The sequence below is a fragment of the Colobus angolensis genome, unplaced genomic scaffold, assembly GCF_000951035.1.
Source record: "Colobus angolensis palliatus isolate OR3802 unplaced genomic scaffold, Cang.pa_1.0 Scaffold14, whole genome shotgun sequence".
NCBI lineage: Eukaryota > Metazoa > Chordata > Mammalia > Primates > Cercopithecidae > Colobus > Colobus angolensis.
Genome location: NW_012114488.1, coordinates 2,146,162 through 2,162,576, shown reverse-complemented (window position 1 = coordinate 2,162,576; position 16,415 = coordinate 2,146,162).

Genomic DNA, 16,415 nt, shown 5'->3' with positions numbered 1-16,415 from the left:
TACCTTATGAACACAAATTTAAATGATGAATATGTTATGGTTCAACACATGAAATGAATACTGCCCTTTTCATTTCTGATAGCATTGAGAATGTTACAATCAAAAAGTTCTAAAAACTATGTACAACTATTATATATAAATTAGAAAAAAAAAAACTTCTAATCTTACTCAATGCTGCTTTAAGTGTGGGCAATAGAGAAAGAAGAGAAACAAAGAAAAGCAATACTTCTTCATATGCTTACCATCACTTTTTACTGGGACCATCAAGGTCAAATGCTTGTCAATGTCTTAAATTTAGATAATAACAAGTTGAAATTTTCTTAGACATGTTTATTTCTTTTGGTAATCTAAATGCCACAGTTGCCCTCAAGGGTCATTTTGAAGCTCTTAAGTGACCCTGGATGCACCACTCCTTTCAAATCCTTTTCTCAAGCCATATGCCTGGTAAAAGAAAGCATATTGCATGATAAAATCCTACTATAACTAAAGTAAAAATCCAAAATCTATATAGATGACATTATTTGAAGTTCCTCTTTTGTGATAAAAGCACTCCTTTCCAAATGTCCCACCAACTTCTCAATGAACAAGGGCCTCAAAATTAATATCTTAGCAATGGGTAGATAAGCAAACAAACGATTAATTGTATAGTATCTCATATATTTTACATGATATGTGTGTATGATGGAAGAGACAGAAAGAGAGAGAGAATCTGACTGAGGAAAAGAAGAAAACAACAGATTTTTCGAAATTTTACAGATTTTTCTCCTGTGATTGTATACACCAATAAAACTCCACAATTCAGTGGCTAAGAGGCTCATGCTACAAAAAAAGAAGTTAAATTGAAGAAAGCATTTTTAAACACCTTTGAGAACTGAACCACAATGTGAGGCAGATTCTGTTCCCTTTTCTATTGACCTTTGATTCTATCTGGGGATGGTAGAGACACTGCTTTGTAGTATTTAGCTTCTACATCCCTGTATGTAAGAAACCATCCATTCTAACCTGCGTTGTTTATGCAGGAAGGACACCTATTCAAACCGAAAGAACAGTGTCCCACCTTTCATCAAAAAAACTAGGGTGTAAAATCTGTAGTGTAAAAATAGGAGGTCACAAGTAACCCCTTAATGCCTCTGTTACTTCAGTTTTCTATTTTGTAAAATAAAGAAGATACTAAATAACTCACATGGTTTTGAAAATTCTCTGATATGCAACATGAAAATATACTTTATAAATTCAGAGGTATTGCACAAATATTTTATACTCATACTATAATGAGACTTATTAGTAGACAACTGTGAAATTTGTCAGCCAACCTTCCTTCCAGTATTCAACCAGAAACATTATACACTTATTTCAATAAACAATCATCACTAAAAATGGTTTTTGAAAGTATTCCTTTAAAATCCCTTCAGAGTCTGATTATAATTTTCATGAGAATAGTAGTCTTGTTAAATTGTAACAACAAGATGATTTTACCCAGATTAATCACTATATTTGTCTGCTCTCATGCTGCTATAAAGATATTACCTGGGACTGGGTAATTTATAAAGAAAGGAGTTTCAGTTGACTCACAGTTCCATATGACTGGGGAGGCCTCAGGAAACTTACAATCATGGCAGAAGGGGAAGGGGAAACAAGGCATGTCTTACATGGTGGGCAGGCAAAACAGAGAGTTGGGGGAGGGTGGAGACACAGCACAAAGCGAAAAGTACCAGACACTTAAACAACCAGATCTTGTGGGAAATTACTCACTAGCATGAGAAGAGCATGGGAGAAACCATCCCGATGAGCCAGCCACCTCTCAACAGGTCCCTCCCAAATACATGTGAGGATTACAATTTGGATTACAATTGATGAGGTTTGGGGGGTGACACAGCCAAACTATATCAATCACCAACATTAGTTCTCAAAATTTGAGACATTTCTAATATGTATATGTAAATTTAAAGATAGTTTATTTTTAAAGAGAGAGCTTAAATGATAGAATTTACTTGAACATTGAGTTTGAGCTAGCTTTATTTATAAACAAATCATTCTTTAATATGTTAAGTATTGTATAATTTTTCTCTCCACATAGAGAAGACCAGAAGCAATATATTTAAATCAAAGTGTAACTTTTGCTTTTTAATTCTTTTCTATGTAGGAATCTACTTAATAAGGGCATTCATATTAATAATGGGCTGGTGATTTTTTTATCCATTCAATCTATCAGTTAATCAAGAAATATTTCTGTGTACTTACTGGAAATACCAAGTCCTTACCCTAAAGATGCCCATTGTCTAATAGAAAAGATAATATAATGGTAGCAAAATACTAGAAAAGAAAAAGATGAAACAGAGCAGCATATTTTAGAGGGAGGTACATTTATAGTAAGTGCTATTTATTAGCAGTTACATGGAAATCCTAACTGCAAAAGCTATTGAAAGAGCAGCCTCTGAAAAAGAGTTTGAGTAAACCTATGAACATTAGAGTGCTTATCTGTGATTTTTGATTTTAAGCTCTTCATCACATGCCTAACTCACAGATGTTACAAAGACTTCAACAGACTTTTATACAGCGCAATGTTTGTCAGCCAATAAATAGACACTGAGTGCTAGACACTGTCCTAGGAAGTGGAGATAGTTTTTGACAAAAACAGACGTAATTTTTTTTGTGCAACTAATGACATAGCTGGACAAAACAGACATTAAACAAACTGTTTCAAAATAATTAAATCATTTAAACTGCAAAGTACTGGAATAGTATAAAAGATGCTCTAAGAATATACAACATGGAGAAAAGATCAGATCCCAATGTTTACCAACGTTTGAGACAATGTAGATCATTTGTATTCAGAAAAATAACATTACAATAATGTAAATATTCTCCAAAACTATCACGAAAGCTGTATTGTAATATTTTGAGTAAAACACTCATGTGCACGATATCTATGAATTAATGTTTCATCACTGTCAGTAGAGAAGTTAGATAGGTGTTTTGTTCAGTCCTTTAAACGTGTCCCTTTTCTCTAGTTCAAAGTCTGACAGGTAATTGGAAATTCTAAATGGTTCAAGATTGTATGAGTTTTAGCAAAGCTGTTTATTTTCTAAGTGCTTAAGAAGTTATTCTTTGATCTCTGAAGGAGTTATGTCAGAGCAGGGGTTAATCATTGAATTTCTATCTAGGTTCCACACTGAAAAATAACATAAATGGCTTAAAACTCAATTTATAAATTTCATTAATTTGAAATTGAACCAAAGAAAATATTTGTAAACTTTTGCCTCAAAATCATATCATAAGGCTCTAGAAAATCATAAACTTCCCTATAAAAGAAAATGTGTTGGTTTCATTTTTGATACACAACAAAATTTATTTTAATCTGCACTAAAGAGAAAATCAAGATAAAATCGGTTAATGAAATAGAGAACTATGGGTTTTAAATTAAAGACATTTTAAAAGTAGAACAACTGAGAGTTGTCTCCAAAGTAAATGGAATGGTTGGGAGAAATTTGGTTAACACCACTACTTGGCAGCAAGAACCTGTACTGGGATAGTGTGTACCATGATTAAACACCAAATTTATGTTTCCATCAACTTGTAATACAAATGTTCTTTTAAAGACTTGACTAAGTACCACATCATAGATTTTTATTTGTTCATTTATTTTTTGAGACAGGGTCTCATTCTGTCGCCCAGCCTGGAGTGTAGTGGCACCATGATGGCTCACTGCAGCCTTGACCTCCCTGGCTAAGGCAATCCTCCTATCTCAGCCTCCCTACTAGCTGGGACCACAGGCGCATGACACCATCCCTGGCTAATTTTTTGTAATTTATTTTATTTATTTATTTTTTTGGAGAAACAGGGTTTCACCATGTTTCTCAGGCTGATCTCAAACTCTTGGGCTCAAGCAATCCACCGGCCTCAGCCTCCCAAAGTATTAGGATTATTACAGGCATGTGCCACCATGCCCAGCCCACAGATACTTACAACCATGTCTTCTTTCCTCTTCAAAAGCTCAAGAAATAAAGCATTTTTTCTTCTTTCCTTCCTTCAATTGTAGAAACAATATATGATTAATTCTCACTACTCACGTAATAAATAAAATATAGGAAGTTCTAGTATTATTCCAAATAGTATGTATGTGCTGGAGAGGCAATACCAAAACACACTTTGAGAAAGAACAAAAGTGTAAAAGTGCCTAGGGACAGGAAGCCCCCAGAAACCTTAATCAAATATTCCCACCGAAAGGAGAAGTCCCTACCTGTGAGAAGACTGTTTTGAGACTGAACAGAGTGTGATTATTGTGGAAGGGTAGAGACAGTATGTCCAGAAGGTACCCAGAAGTGAGCAAAAAGTAATTTCAGAAAATACAAAAGATAGCAGATGTATCTGGACTTGAAAGCTTCAGCAAAATCCAACTTCTAAAGGTGAGTCCAATATTTTGGAAATAAAGAATGTGAAGAGATCTGAAAAGCTCAGAGCTGGGGATAGAGATTCTTCTGTATTCATGTAAGGTCTGAAAGCCAGAGAAAAAATGAAAACAGAGAGAGGCCATTTATTAAGGCCTTTGCTGAAACAGAGAAGGGAGCACCAGGATGTCTACTATGACACATTTTCATTTCACCCCCAGCATATCCACACTGCTGGAACCACCTGGTGCCAGGTGGGAAAATTCATGTTCTTCAAATAGAGATAGAATAAGAGGAACATATTCTGCCTCCATACAAAGATTTCGGGCAAGTGTCCATTTGTTCAATTTTGTTCTGTATTACTCAGATATCCTGTATCCTTACTGATTTTTTATCTGATATTTTATTTATTATGAGAGTTGTGTCAAACTCAGTAAGAAAGTGATGAAAAAGAATGGTGTAACCTTCCTGTAGACAATAAAAACTCACTGGAGAAAACATTTTCAAAAAGTTAATGAAAAAAATGTAACAACATTCCAAACATAAACAGAAAAGAATGAAAAAAAAAAAAACTTCAATTGCTTAAAAATAAAGGTAATGGAAGAGACAGAAGAATTCTATTGAGCAAAATAAAAAACATTAACAGAAATAAAACGAATCCTAAATAAACAGAGGTATGTACCTTGTTCATAGATGGGAAAACTCAGAGAGACAAATTATCCCAAATGGATCTACAGATCCAATAAAATCCCAATAAAAATTTCAACAGATTTTTTTTTTGTGGAAATTGACAGATAGACCCTAAAATTTTCATGGAAATACAAATGGCCAAGAACAGCTAAGACCCTCTTTAAAAATCAACAAGCCTAAAAGACTTACACTGTCAGATATCAAAATAAATTATGAAGTGTTAATTATTAAAATATTTATAATCTACACAAAGATAGATAAATAATGCAGTGGAACAGAATGAAGTGTTCAGAAGCAGTCCCAGATAAGCTATTTCTTTTAAAGTGAACTTTGCAATTGAGTGGGGAATAAATGGTCTTTTCAATAAATATGGCAGGTCAATTGTATAGGCATATAGAAAAAAAATGTTGACCCATAGTTCACTAATATTAGTTGCAAAAATGGCCATAAATCTCACCCATTCCTCTATGCATTTCTGTGGCATGATTTTGTCTTTTCTTATATCAAAAGTGAAGTCTAGTTATTTATCCTCTTAAATCTAGGCAGGGATACGTGACTTGTTTAGCCAAAGGGACAATAAGAAGTGTGACATACGCAGAGTTGTGAAAAGCACTCATGCATTAGGACTTGCCCTCTTGTTGCTGGAAACCCTGAGACCATCATCTGATGATCCTGGACCAGCCTATTGAAGTAGCATGACAGCCCATGTGGAAGAGATCCCAGCCAACCCAGCCATCCCAGCCATCTCACAGAATTGTGAGCTAAATGGAATCGCTGTTTTAAGCTACTATGTTTTAGGGTGGTTTGCCTAATTGTAAACCACCAATTGTTTAAATTGTAAAAGCCAATTGCTGTAGTTCTACCATAAAAATTTCAGATGGATTGTAGATCGAAAAGTGAACAGTAAATAACAAAAGCTTCTAGAACAGTGCTGTCCAATAGAAATGTCTGTGATTATAGAAATGTTCCCTATTTGCAATGTCCAGTAGGGTTGCCACCAAGCCACTTGTAACTACTGAGTACTTAAAACATGACTAGCACAAATGAGGAAATGAATTTTCAATGTATTGTAATTTAAGTTTAAACTTAAATAGCTACCCTAGGCTACTGCGTACAGTATTGAACAGTGCAGTTCTAGAAAACAACACAAGAAAATTCTTCAGGAACTTTGGATTAAAAAAATGTATAAACAGGGTGAGGAGCACCGATCATATTGGAAAACAATGATTAACTAGCCCACATAAAAACTAAACATTTTTGTTTGTCAATAGACATCGTTAAGTATTTGAAGAGATAAATGATAATTTGAAAAAGTAAAATTAAAACATATTTCTGACAAAGGAATCACACCCAGAATACGTTAGGAATTCCCAAAAAATAAATTAAATAAGTACATCTAAAATCCCCACAATTCTATTTCTAGGTAAATAGATAAGTGTACATTATGTACATCAAAAGACATGTCTAAGAATATTCACAGCAGCAGTATTTTTAAGTAGCTAAAACTAGAATAACCCAAATATTCACCAACAGTAGAACAAAATAGAATATTTGCAAAGTAAAATATGGAAGAGTATATTACATGATATACATATAGATAGTTACACACAAATGGATGAAATCTCACAACATTGAACAAAAGAAGTCACGTGTATTTGTGTACCTATTTTATTATTCCATTTGTATGAAGTTTTAAAACTTTGGACATAATCACTAAATTTAGGTGTGAAAGATGGCTCAATATTAAGAGATTCAGTAAGTTATTTTAATAGAACTTACTCTATTCATGATCAAAAAACAAAAACCTAGGATCATCTCCATGGATACTGAAAAGTTGTTTAATCAATTTGACTCCGTTCTTAATTTTTAAAATATGCAATAAAAACTGATTCAGTAGGCACTTCCTTAATATGTGTGCTGGAGAAACTTTTTGGTTTCTTAATCCTGCCTACATTATTGTAAATGTTTTCTCTTCATTAAACTCTTGTTAGTTACTTAATTTCATTGTACTGTTTGTGGCAACGATCTGACCTGGTACATGATTGTAGATTAGCAAGCCCAAACACTAGCATCTTTCCTAACGGAGAAACACAAGAAGAACAAGACTAAGGATGGCCACTATCAACTCTACTATTTAACTTTGTATTAAAAGTATTCAGCTAAACAATTGGGTAAGAGAAAAAAAGCTAGTGCATAAAAGTAGCAAAGGAAATTCGGTTGTTCTACTGCACACTAGGATAACTATAGTTAACAATAATGTATTGTATATTTCAAAATAGCTAGAAGAGAGAATTTTGAATGCTCTCACCACAAAGAAATGATAAATTTGTGAGGTCATGTATACTAACTACCCTGACTTGATCACTACATAATGTATTCATGTATAGAAACATCACGCTCTACACCTTAAATATGTACAATTATGTGTAAATTCAAAACAAAATACAACTATTTATTTATTTATTATTTATTTATTTATTTTTTTGAGACAGAGTCTCACTCTGTAGCCCAGGCTGAAGTGCAGTGGCGCGATCTCGGCTCACTGCAAGCTCCGCCTCCTGGTTCACGCCATTTTCCTGTCTCAGGCTCCCGAGTAGCTGGGACTACAGGCGCCCGCCACCATGCCCGGCTAATATTTTTGTATTTTTATAAGGGACGGGGTTTCATTGTGTTAGCCAGGATGGTCTCCATCTCCTGATCGCAGCCTCCCAAAGTGCTGGGATTACAGGCGTGAGCCACCGCGCCCGGCACAACTTTTTTAAAACTAGAAAAGATAAAACTTTATTTGCAGATGATGGCACACTTGTAGAATATGTGCAAGATTTTTCATTGTGGGCATTGTTTGTAGTAGAAAAAGTCTAGACATAATCCAAGTTCCCAAAAATACTGGACTGACGGAATAAATTACTTCTACACCATGGAATATTAGACACTTGTAGAAATCGAATGCAGAAGGTATACATGTGCTAAAATAACTAGATCTCTATGATATGCTAATGACAGAAAAAGGCAAAGTCAAGAAAAAAACACAGGTAATAAAGAGGGAAAATAAAAGCATGAATTTAAAACTCTGATGAGGTAAACAAGATACTAATTTATTATGTATAGGGTGCAGCAATGGGGTGGATGGCAAAGAGTGGGAGATGAACTTCTTAGTATGTTTAATATTGTTTTGATGTTTGAATCATACAAAATGTATTATCTATTCAAAGATTAAATTAAATTATAAAAATCAAGACTGGGGGTGGTGGCTCACGCCTGTAATCCCAGCCCTTTGGGAGGACAAGGCCAGCAGATCACTTGAGGTCAGGAGTTTGATACCAGCCTGGCCAATATGGTGAAACTCCATCTGTACTAAAAATACAAAAATTAGCGGGGCATGGTGGCGGGTGCCTGTAATCTCAGCTACTCTGAGGCTGAGGCAGGAGAATCAGGTGAACCTGGGAGGTGAAGGTTGCAGTGAGATGGGATCAGCCACTGCACTACAGCCTGGACAACAGAGTAAGACTCAGTCTCAAAAAAAAAAAAATGAATTCAGCAGTATGGGAAAATAATTATAATCCTGCTGATATGGTTTGGCTCTGTGTCCTCACCCAAATCTCATCTTGAATTATAGCTCCCATAATTCCCACGTGTTGCGGAAGGGGCAAATCATGGGGGTGGTTTCCCCCATACTGTTCTCCTGGTAGTGAACAAGTCTCACAAGATCTAGTGGTTTAGACGGGGTTTTGGCTTTCACTTCTCTCTCATTCCGTCTTGCGACAAGCAAGAAGTGCCTTTCACCTTCCCGCATGATTGTGAGGCTTCCCCAGCCACATGGAACTGTGAGTCCATTAAACCTATTTTTCTTTCCAGTCTTGGATATGTCTTTATCAGCAGCATGAAAATGAACTAATACACCTCTTCACAGCCAATCCCAATTCTCAGATATAAATATTACAGTCTGGTAACTATTGTTCCTGATCTTTTTCTAAGCACTCACATCTGAACATATTGTATCACTTAGCTATTGCTGCAATAATGCTTCATAACAACCAACCTCAAAAATCAAAGACTTAGGCCGGGCTCAGTGGCTCATGCCTGTATTCTCAGCATTTTGGGAGGCCAAGGTGGGTGGATCACCTGAGGTCAGGAGTTTGTGACCAGCCTGCCCAACATGGTGAAATCCCATTTCTACTAAAAATGCAAAAATTAGCCAGGCGCGGTGGTGGGTGCCTGTAGTCCCAGCTACTCGGGAGGCTGAAGCAGGAGAATAGTTTGAACCTGGGAGACGGAGGTTGCAGTGAGCCAAGGTGCTGCCATTGCACTCCAGCCTGGGTGCCAGAGCAAGACTCCATCTAAAAAAAAAAATCAGAGGCTTAGAACATTCATTTTTATTGGTCAAGATATTACGGGGCAGCTAAGGTAGCTCCACTTCAGGCTATAAATCAGTTTAGGTTCATTCTAACTGTTTTGCCTCTGGGACCATCAGCTACCAGGACTTGAATTTTCTAATGCAAAATAGTAAAGTGAAAGAGGTCAGGCAAAACGCATGAGGACATTTAAAACTTCTGCTTACACTATGCCCTCTAACATTCCATTAAGGAAGACAGGTTATAAAGCCAGGCAAGACCAGGCAAGACAAGGCAAGACACAAATAGTTACAGGAATGTATTAACCCATTCTCCCATTCCTGTAAAGAAATACCTGAGACTGCATAATTTATAAAGTGAAGAGCTTTAATTGGTTCACTGTTATGCCGGCTGTACAGGAAGCATGGAGGCATCTGCTTCTAGAGATGCCTCAGGGAGCTTTTACTCAGCAGAAGGCAAAGCAAGAGCAGGCTCTTCACATGGTGAAAGCAGGAGCAAGAGAGAGTAGAGGGAGGAGAGAAGGGGAAGGTGCTACACACTTTTAACTGACCAGATTTCGCAGGAACTCACTCGCTATCATGGGGACGGTACCAAGGGGATGGTCTAGACCCCTCCTGAGAATTCCGGCCCCATGATGCAGTCACCTCCCATATTAGTCCATTTTCATGCTGCTGATAAAGACATACCCAAGACTGGGTAATTTAGAAAGAAAGAGAGATTTAATGGACTCACAGTTCCATGTGGCTAGGGAGGCCTCACGATCATGGTGGAAGGCAAAAAGCATATCTTACATTGTGGCAGACAAGAGACACCATGAGAACCAAGTGAAAGGGGTTTTCCCTTATAAAACCATCAGATCTCATGAGATTTAATCATTACCAGGAGAACAGTATGGGGGAAATCACTTTCATGATTCAATTATCTCCCACTGGGTCCCTCCCACAACACAGGGGAATTATGGGAGTTACATTTCAAGATTAGATTGGGGTGAGGACACAGCCAAACCATATCACCTCCCACCAAGCCCCACCTCCAATATTGGGGAAGACAATTGAACATGAGATTTGGGTGAAGATACAGATCCAAATCATATCAAAGAATGTATTATAAGATAGCATTTCACATCAAAAAGGATATGGATCTTCAATTAGAATACAAAGATTGACTAAAGACTTAGTAAAAACAAACTGATTAATCATATATACATATGTATATACCAATATATAGTTTTGATTTGTTTGGATTATTTTAACATCAATTTACTAAGTATATTATTTTGAAATTTGTTTTTCTCAAAACTTAATGTTATATCCTCAAAAGTTTTCCATGACAATACATATAATTCTAGCTAAATATTTTACCTGCTGGATAATTTCCAAATATGGCTATAATTTCCAAATAGTTTACACATCCTTTCCTCCATTGATGGGCACCTGATGCAATGATCTCTACATCTAAGTCTTCATCTACATTTGGAAATTAGTAGACATTTGCCTCTAAGTGTACACAATAGGAATAAGGAATAATCTGACACCCTCACTTTGAAAGAATCTATCAGTACTCACAGTGTTCACCTACAGGGTTTAGAAGAAAAAGATTCCATTAAAGGAATAATTTCATGTTTATAAACACATTAAGATCACAGAACCATAGAAACAAGTTTAGATTATTTGTTTCTCTTTTGCATTATTGGTTTTTGCCTTATACACTTGCACCATTTCTACCACTAGATTTTGATCTACTGTCTTTATTTGTCAAAGGAGTTACCAGTGTAAGAAAATAAAGAAAAAATGTGTTCTCCCAAAAAAAATATTAATTTCACTTCCTTTCCCCTGCCCGATTTTTCCTTTGTTCTTTCTTTCACAGCACTTCGCACTCTCCCCTACACTACATAATTTACACATCTGTTATGATTTGTATTCTCCAGCTTAAATGTTAATTCCACAAAAGCAGGAATTTTTAAAAATCTCTTTTCTTCACAGTGCATATCCCAAGGACTTCTGTAAGTATACTTTACATTGACAAAAACTTTAAGACAAATTTCCAGGTGTGTGTGTGTGTGTGTGTGTGTGTGTGTGTGTGTATATACACACACATATTACACATATAATATATACATATATACATACATAATACATTCTAAACATAGCCATCAAAACATTGTATGAGATCTACAAATTGGGTGAAATAGGATTTTTAAATGTAGCTTTCCCTTCTTCCTTCCTCTGGAATAAAAACAGATCATTTCTTAATGTCATTGTCAAGTAAACAAGGTTATTATTATATTCTATAGAACTTACTCCAGAATGGAATAATAGAATATATGCTTTACAATTCATGAAAACTAAAAGAAAAATTATTCATAATGAATTTAAAAATATCTGCCTGCTAAAAAGAACCATTCAGCACACCTTGTCTACAGCATTAATAAAAGATGAACAATTCAGTTTTTTTCCTGAGTGTTATATCCAGTGTCAGCAATTATTTTTGCTTCTAAAAAGAAATGTATATCTGATGTAATAAGTCATGTTTCAGGAATCACTCAATTCTGTATATCATTTTAAAACTAAAACAATATTTAAAAAGAGCCTCCATGAATCACAGGGAATATGGAATTACTTATCTTTCAGAGTTCACTTAAGTTTCTATGTTTGAACAGGAGAAATTAAAAAATAGCTTTTATTTTTTGGAGAAATTGGCAAAAATTTTAACAAATTTATCCAAGATCACTATATATACGTATACACACACACACACACACACACACACACATATATATATTGTGGCATCATTTAAAAAACAATTACCATATAGCGAATGAAAAATGTTGTCTTCACTGACTCCAGAACCAAAGTATTTTATAACAGATTCCTTGTATTTTTATTTTAAATAAATGATAAAATCTTTTTAAAGAACTTTTTGTGGATTTCATAGTATTCTTTTTTCAGATAAAATGGGACACAATAATGCCATAAAGTCAAGATTCGCATCTAAAAGCAAATTTCGGGGAAGAATTTCCACCAAGACTCTCCTAGTTTCTCTTTTCTTGATATTAACTTTAAAAGGACTCAAGAATAAGCCTAGGATCTATGATGCTGATGATTAGAGAGAACCATGCATTCAGTGGAACTACTTTTCAACCAAGACAGACACTTCCTAACTTACAAGTCACATATTTGAAAATATCTCCATTAAACATTACAGTTGGTATCTGAATATCTTTTACAAGGGAAGTAATTTTAAACGTAAGTCACTTAAAATACTCTATCTCTCTCTGATAAGAGGGATCTTTAACATAATAATGATTAAAGAAGATTCTTAATAGAACACTTCCAGGACAAATTTTGTTTAATATAATTATTCCCAATTCCCATCTTGTCAAAAACAATTCATTGGAAGAGGTACTCAAGTTAGTTATCTATTTTTTTAAAAATGTGTACCAAATAATAAAGAAATACTGCTTTCGGTCAGCAAAAACTGGACAGAATCCTAGTAACTTAGATGTCACCCAGTATTACTCAGAGTAAATTGTTTATTAAGACAAAATAGTATGCATTTTTTGTATCTGAATTGATTCCTCAACTGAAAAATCTAAGTCCAGGAGAAAATTCCTACAAAATCTATTTGCTTTCCATAGTTAGTCAATGATCCCAGAAATACACATATACAGATATATGTATATCTGCAGATACACACACACACACACACACACACACACACACATTGAAAACCTTCTCCTTCACAGCCAAGGGCTCTGACCTAATTTCTGGGCACTGTGCTCCATTTCTAGTCATTCAAATAGATGAGTCAGTGCTCCCCAGGCCTCACTGTGGCTAGATCCACTCAGAGACCAAAACCTCTTCATCTCCTGGCAGACATTCTCAATGATGTTTTCATCTCATTTAAAAGCAAGATTCCTTCGACCTGCCTGTGAGGACTAAGGAAGGAAGCATTCTCACTCCATTTCATCATTTTACACCACCTGGGACTACCCAGCAGGGGACTCACAGCCCACTCTCTGTACTTTCAGGTAACTACCCTCGTTCACAGGTCAATAGTTGCTCTCTTCCTTCAGGAATAAAAATATTTACCTCCCACATAAAAGAGTAGTCATTCAACAAAGCAGATTTTGCTTTTTATTACATAGGAAATAGGTGAAAAACTTGCAAAAAGGGCTGTGTCTGCTCTTAACCTTTCTGCCCCTATTCAACTCCTGCTTTTCCTTGAAAACCTTAATTTCCAGAATAATCTAGGATTTCCTTTTTTGAAAAGGAAGATTGGCAAACCACGTAAGAATCACTTAAGGCACAATGAGAAGTAGCTAATGACTGAGCAAAAATTCTTCAATCCTGATTATCAGGTATCAGTTTTCCAGCAAAATACTGAAAATGTGTCAACTTATATTCACATGGGTTACCAAATTGTCTGTGACATCCCAGGTACTATATTAGACTCTTCTTTCAGGATCTCATCTTCACAAAATCTCTATGATGCGAATATTATTACCCTCTATTCAGATGAGAAAAGTGAGGTGGGAAAAGGTGAAGAAACTTACCCAGTATTACACAGAGAGTGAAGAACTTGGACACTCTTCTTCGCCTGGCCCATCTGATCCCAAAGGTACTACTCCTCCTACACAATGATATTTCCCCCCATACATCTTTCTCAAGTCCTGCATACCCTTTAAAATTCAGTTCAAATTCTATCTCTTAAGATAGCCCCCAGAAGTGTTCTCCATCATAAGTAAAGTTCCCCTGCCGTATATACCCATAGCACATCAATTGGTTTGCTCAGCCATCATTTACCCACAAGATATCAGAGTGAGTTTTGCACATTTCCACCTTGCCACAAGATTACGTCACTGGAGAGCAGGATCTAAACATCATCTCTGCCCAAGAACACAAAGGTTTGGTGTTAAATTAAGGTGAATTATCACTTCCAACAAATCAACAACCTGAGTAGCTGCCTGTCTTCATTAGGAGCATTTAGGTCCATCCCACAAATGCGTGGGATGCTGGTAGACACAGCAATCCCCTGCAACCTCACACATTTTCATCTGTGATAGTGAATAATGAAAATGCCAAAAATGTGGAACACACATTTCTAAACTCTAGAAACACTCCAAATTAGTATGTCCTTGTATTAGTCAGGGTTCTCTTAAGGGACAGACCTAATAGGATATATATATATATATGAGTTTATTAAGTATTAACTTACATGACCACAAGGTTCCACAGTAGGCTGTCTGCAAGCTGAAGGAGCAAGGAGAGCCAGTCTGAGTCCCAAAACTGAAGAACATGGAGTCCAGTGATGAGGGCAGGAAGCATCCAGCACAGGAGAAAGATGTAGACTGGGAGGCTAGGCCTGTCTCTCCTTTTCACGTTTTTCTGGCTAGGCCTGTCTCTCCTTTTCACGTTTTTCTGCCTGCTTTATATTTGCTGGAAGTTGATTAGATTGTGCCCACCAGATTAAGGGTGGATCTGCCTGCCCCAGCCCAGGGACTCAAATGTTAATCTCTTTTGGCAACACCCTCACAGACATAGCCAGGATGAATACTTTGTAGCCCTCGATCCGATCAAGTTGACACACAGTATTAACCATCACCGTCCGTCCTTAAAGTCTAAAACTCACTGAATGAAACACTCAAACAAATTTAAGAATTCAAGAATTGCAATCTCACATAGTAACAAAGTGTATTGTCCTTGACTTTGTCCATTGATTCTGAAGAAAGACTCTGGTCTTGTGGTCTGCTCTAGGAAGTTTATTGTCATTTCAAAACTTCATTAAAATTGAAAATAGATTAGTTAAGTGTTAAAAAGCAGCGTCTACAAAATTGCTTCATGTCAACCTGTCTAAAGAGACAGAACCTTGAAAACAATGCATTCAATTTAGAAACTAATTTAGGCAAGTTGCCTCTTTAACTTTATATAAAGTTTATATATTATATAAAGCTAACATATATATAACATATATAGTTATATAATGTTGAGCACAGACTCTTACTACCACAAGAATGCCTATTCGTCAATCCAATTCATTGAAAGAGAACATAGATGCCTTTAAAGAAACACTATTGTTCTATATTTAAACGACCCCATTACATGTATAATCTGGTAGTAAATCCATGATTTTTAATAATCAAATGCCCTGAGTTCCAATTTCAGTTTTGCTGCCTACTAACAGAGATACCTTGAAAAAAGTACTTGACCTCAGTATGCCGCTGTCTCATCTGCAAAATGGAAATAATAATGAAACCTACCGGATATGATTGCTGTGAGAATTAAACAAGATGATTCATGTGAAGGACCTAGAAGAGAAACCGGGACATGGCAGAAGGGGCCAGAACTACAAGTTTCTACAATTCTCTGGGCCACATGGCACAGGCCCTACTGAGAAATCCCTGTAGGGCTTTGAATGTGGTGATGCTAAAAATTGCACAGAGATTCTGCAAAAGGCCTGAATAGGGTTTCCTTACTAGTAGACATCTGTAGCGATGGAGGGGGTTTCATCTAAAAATGTATATTCCACTGCCTATTGTATCTTTTTTATACCTTGGGATCTTGGAGATTTCCTTCCTTGAATAACTTCTATCAAAGTATGTTTCCAAAAAAATTGTCTGGAAGGAGTTAAGTCTTAACTCACTGTCTGCTCATATCTTAATTATCAGTTCATAGCTGAACAGACATTAGTAGAAAGCCATCTGGAAGTACAAATGGCAATCAGGATAGAGTATTTCCTGAGCAAAATATGGAGAATGTGACGAGTTATACAGTAAACTGAGAATCAAAGAGAATCAGAAGAATATTGGTAAGTAGTAAAGGCAGTCATTGAAGAACTACCTTCTGCACATGCTGCATATGGTATAAAACAAAAGTGGTTCGAGTGGGGAGGGAGCTGTTGATCTGTACTTGCCAAAGAGATGTTGCTAAGAATTAAAGAGAAAAGTAGATGACACACTTTCTTTCCTTCCTTCCTTCCTTCCTTC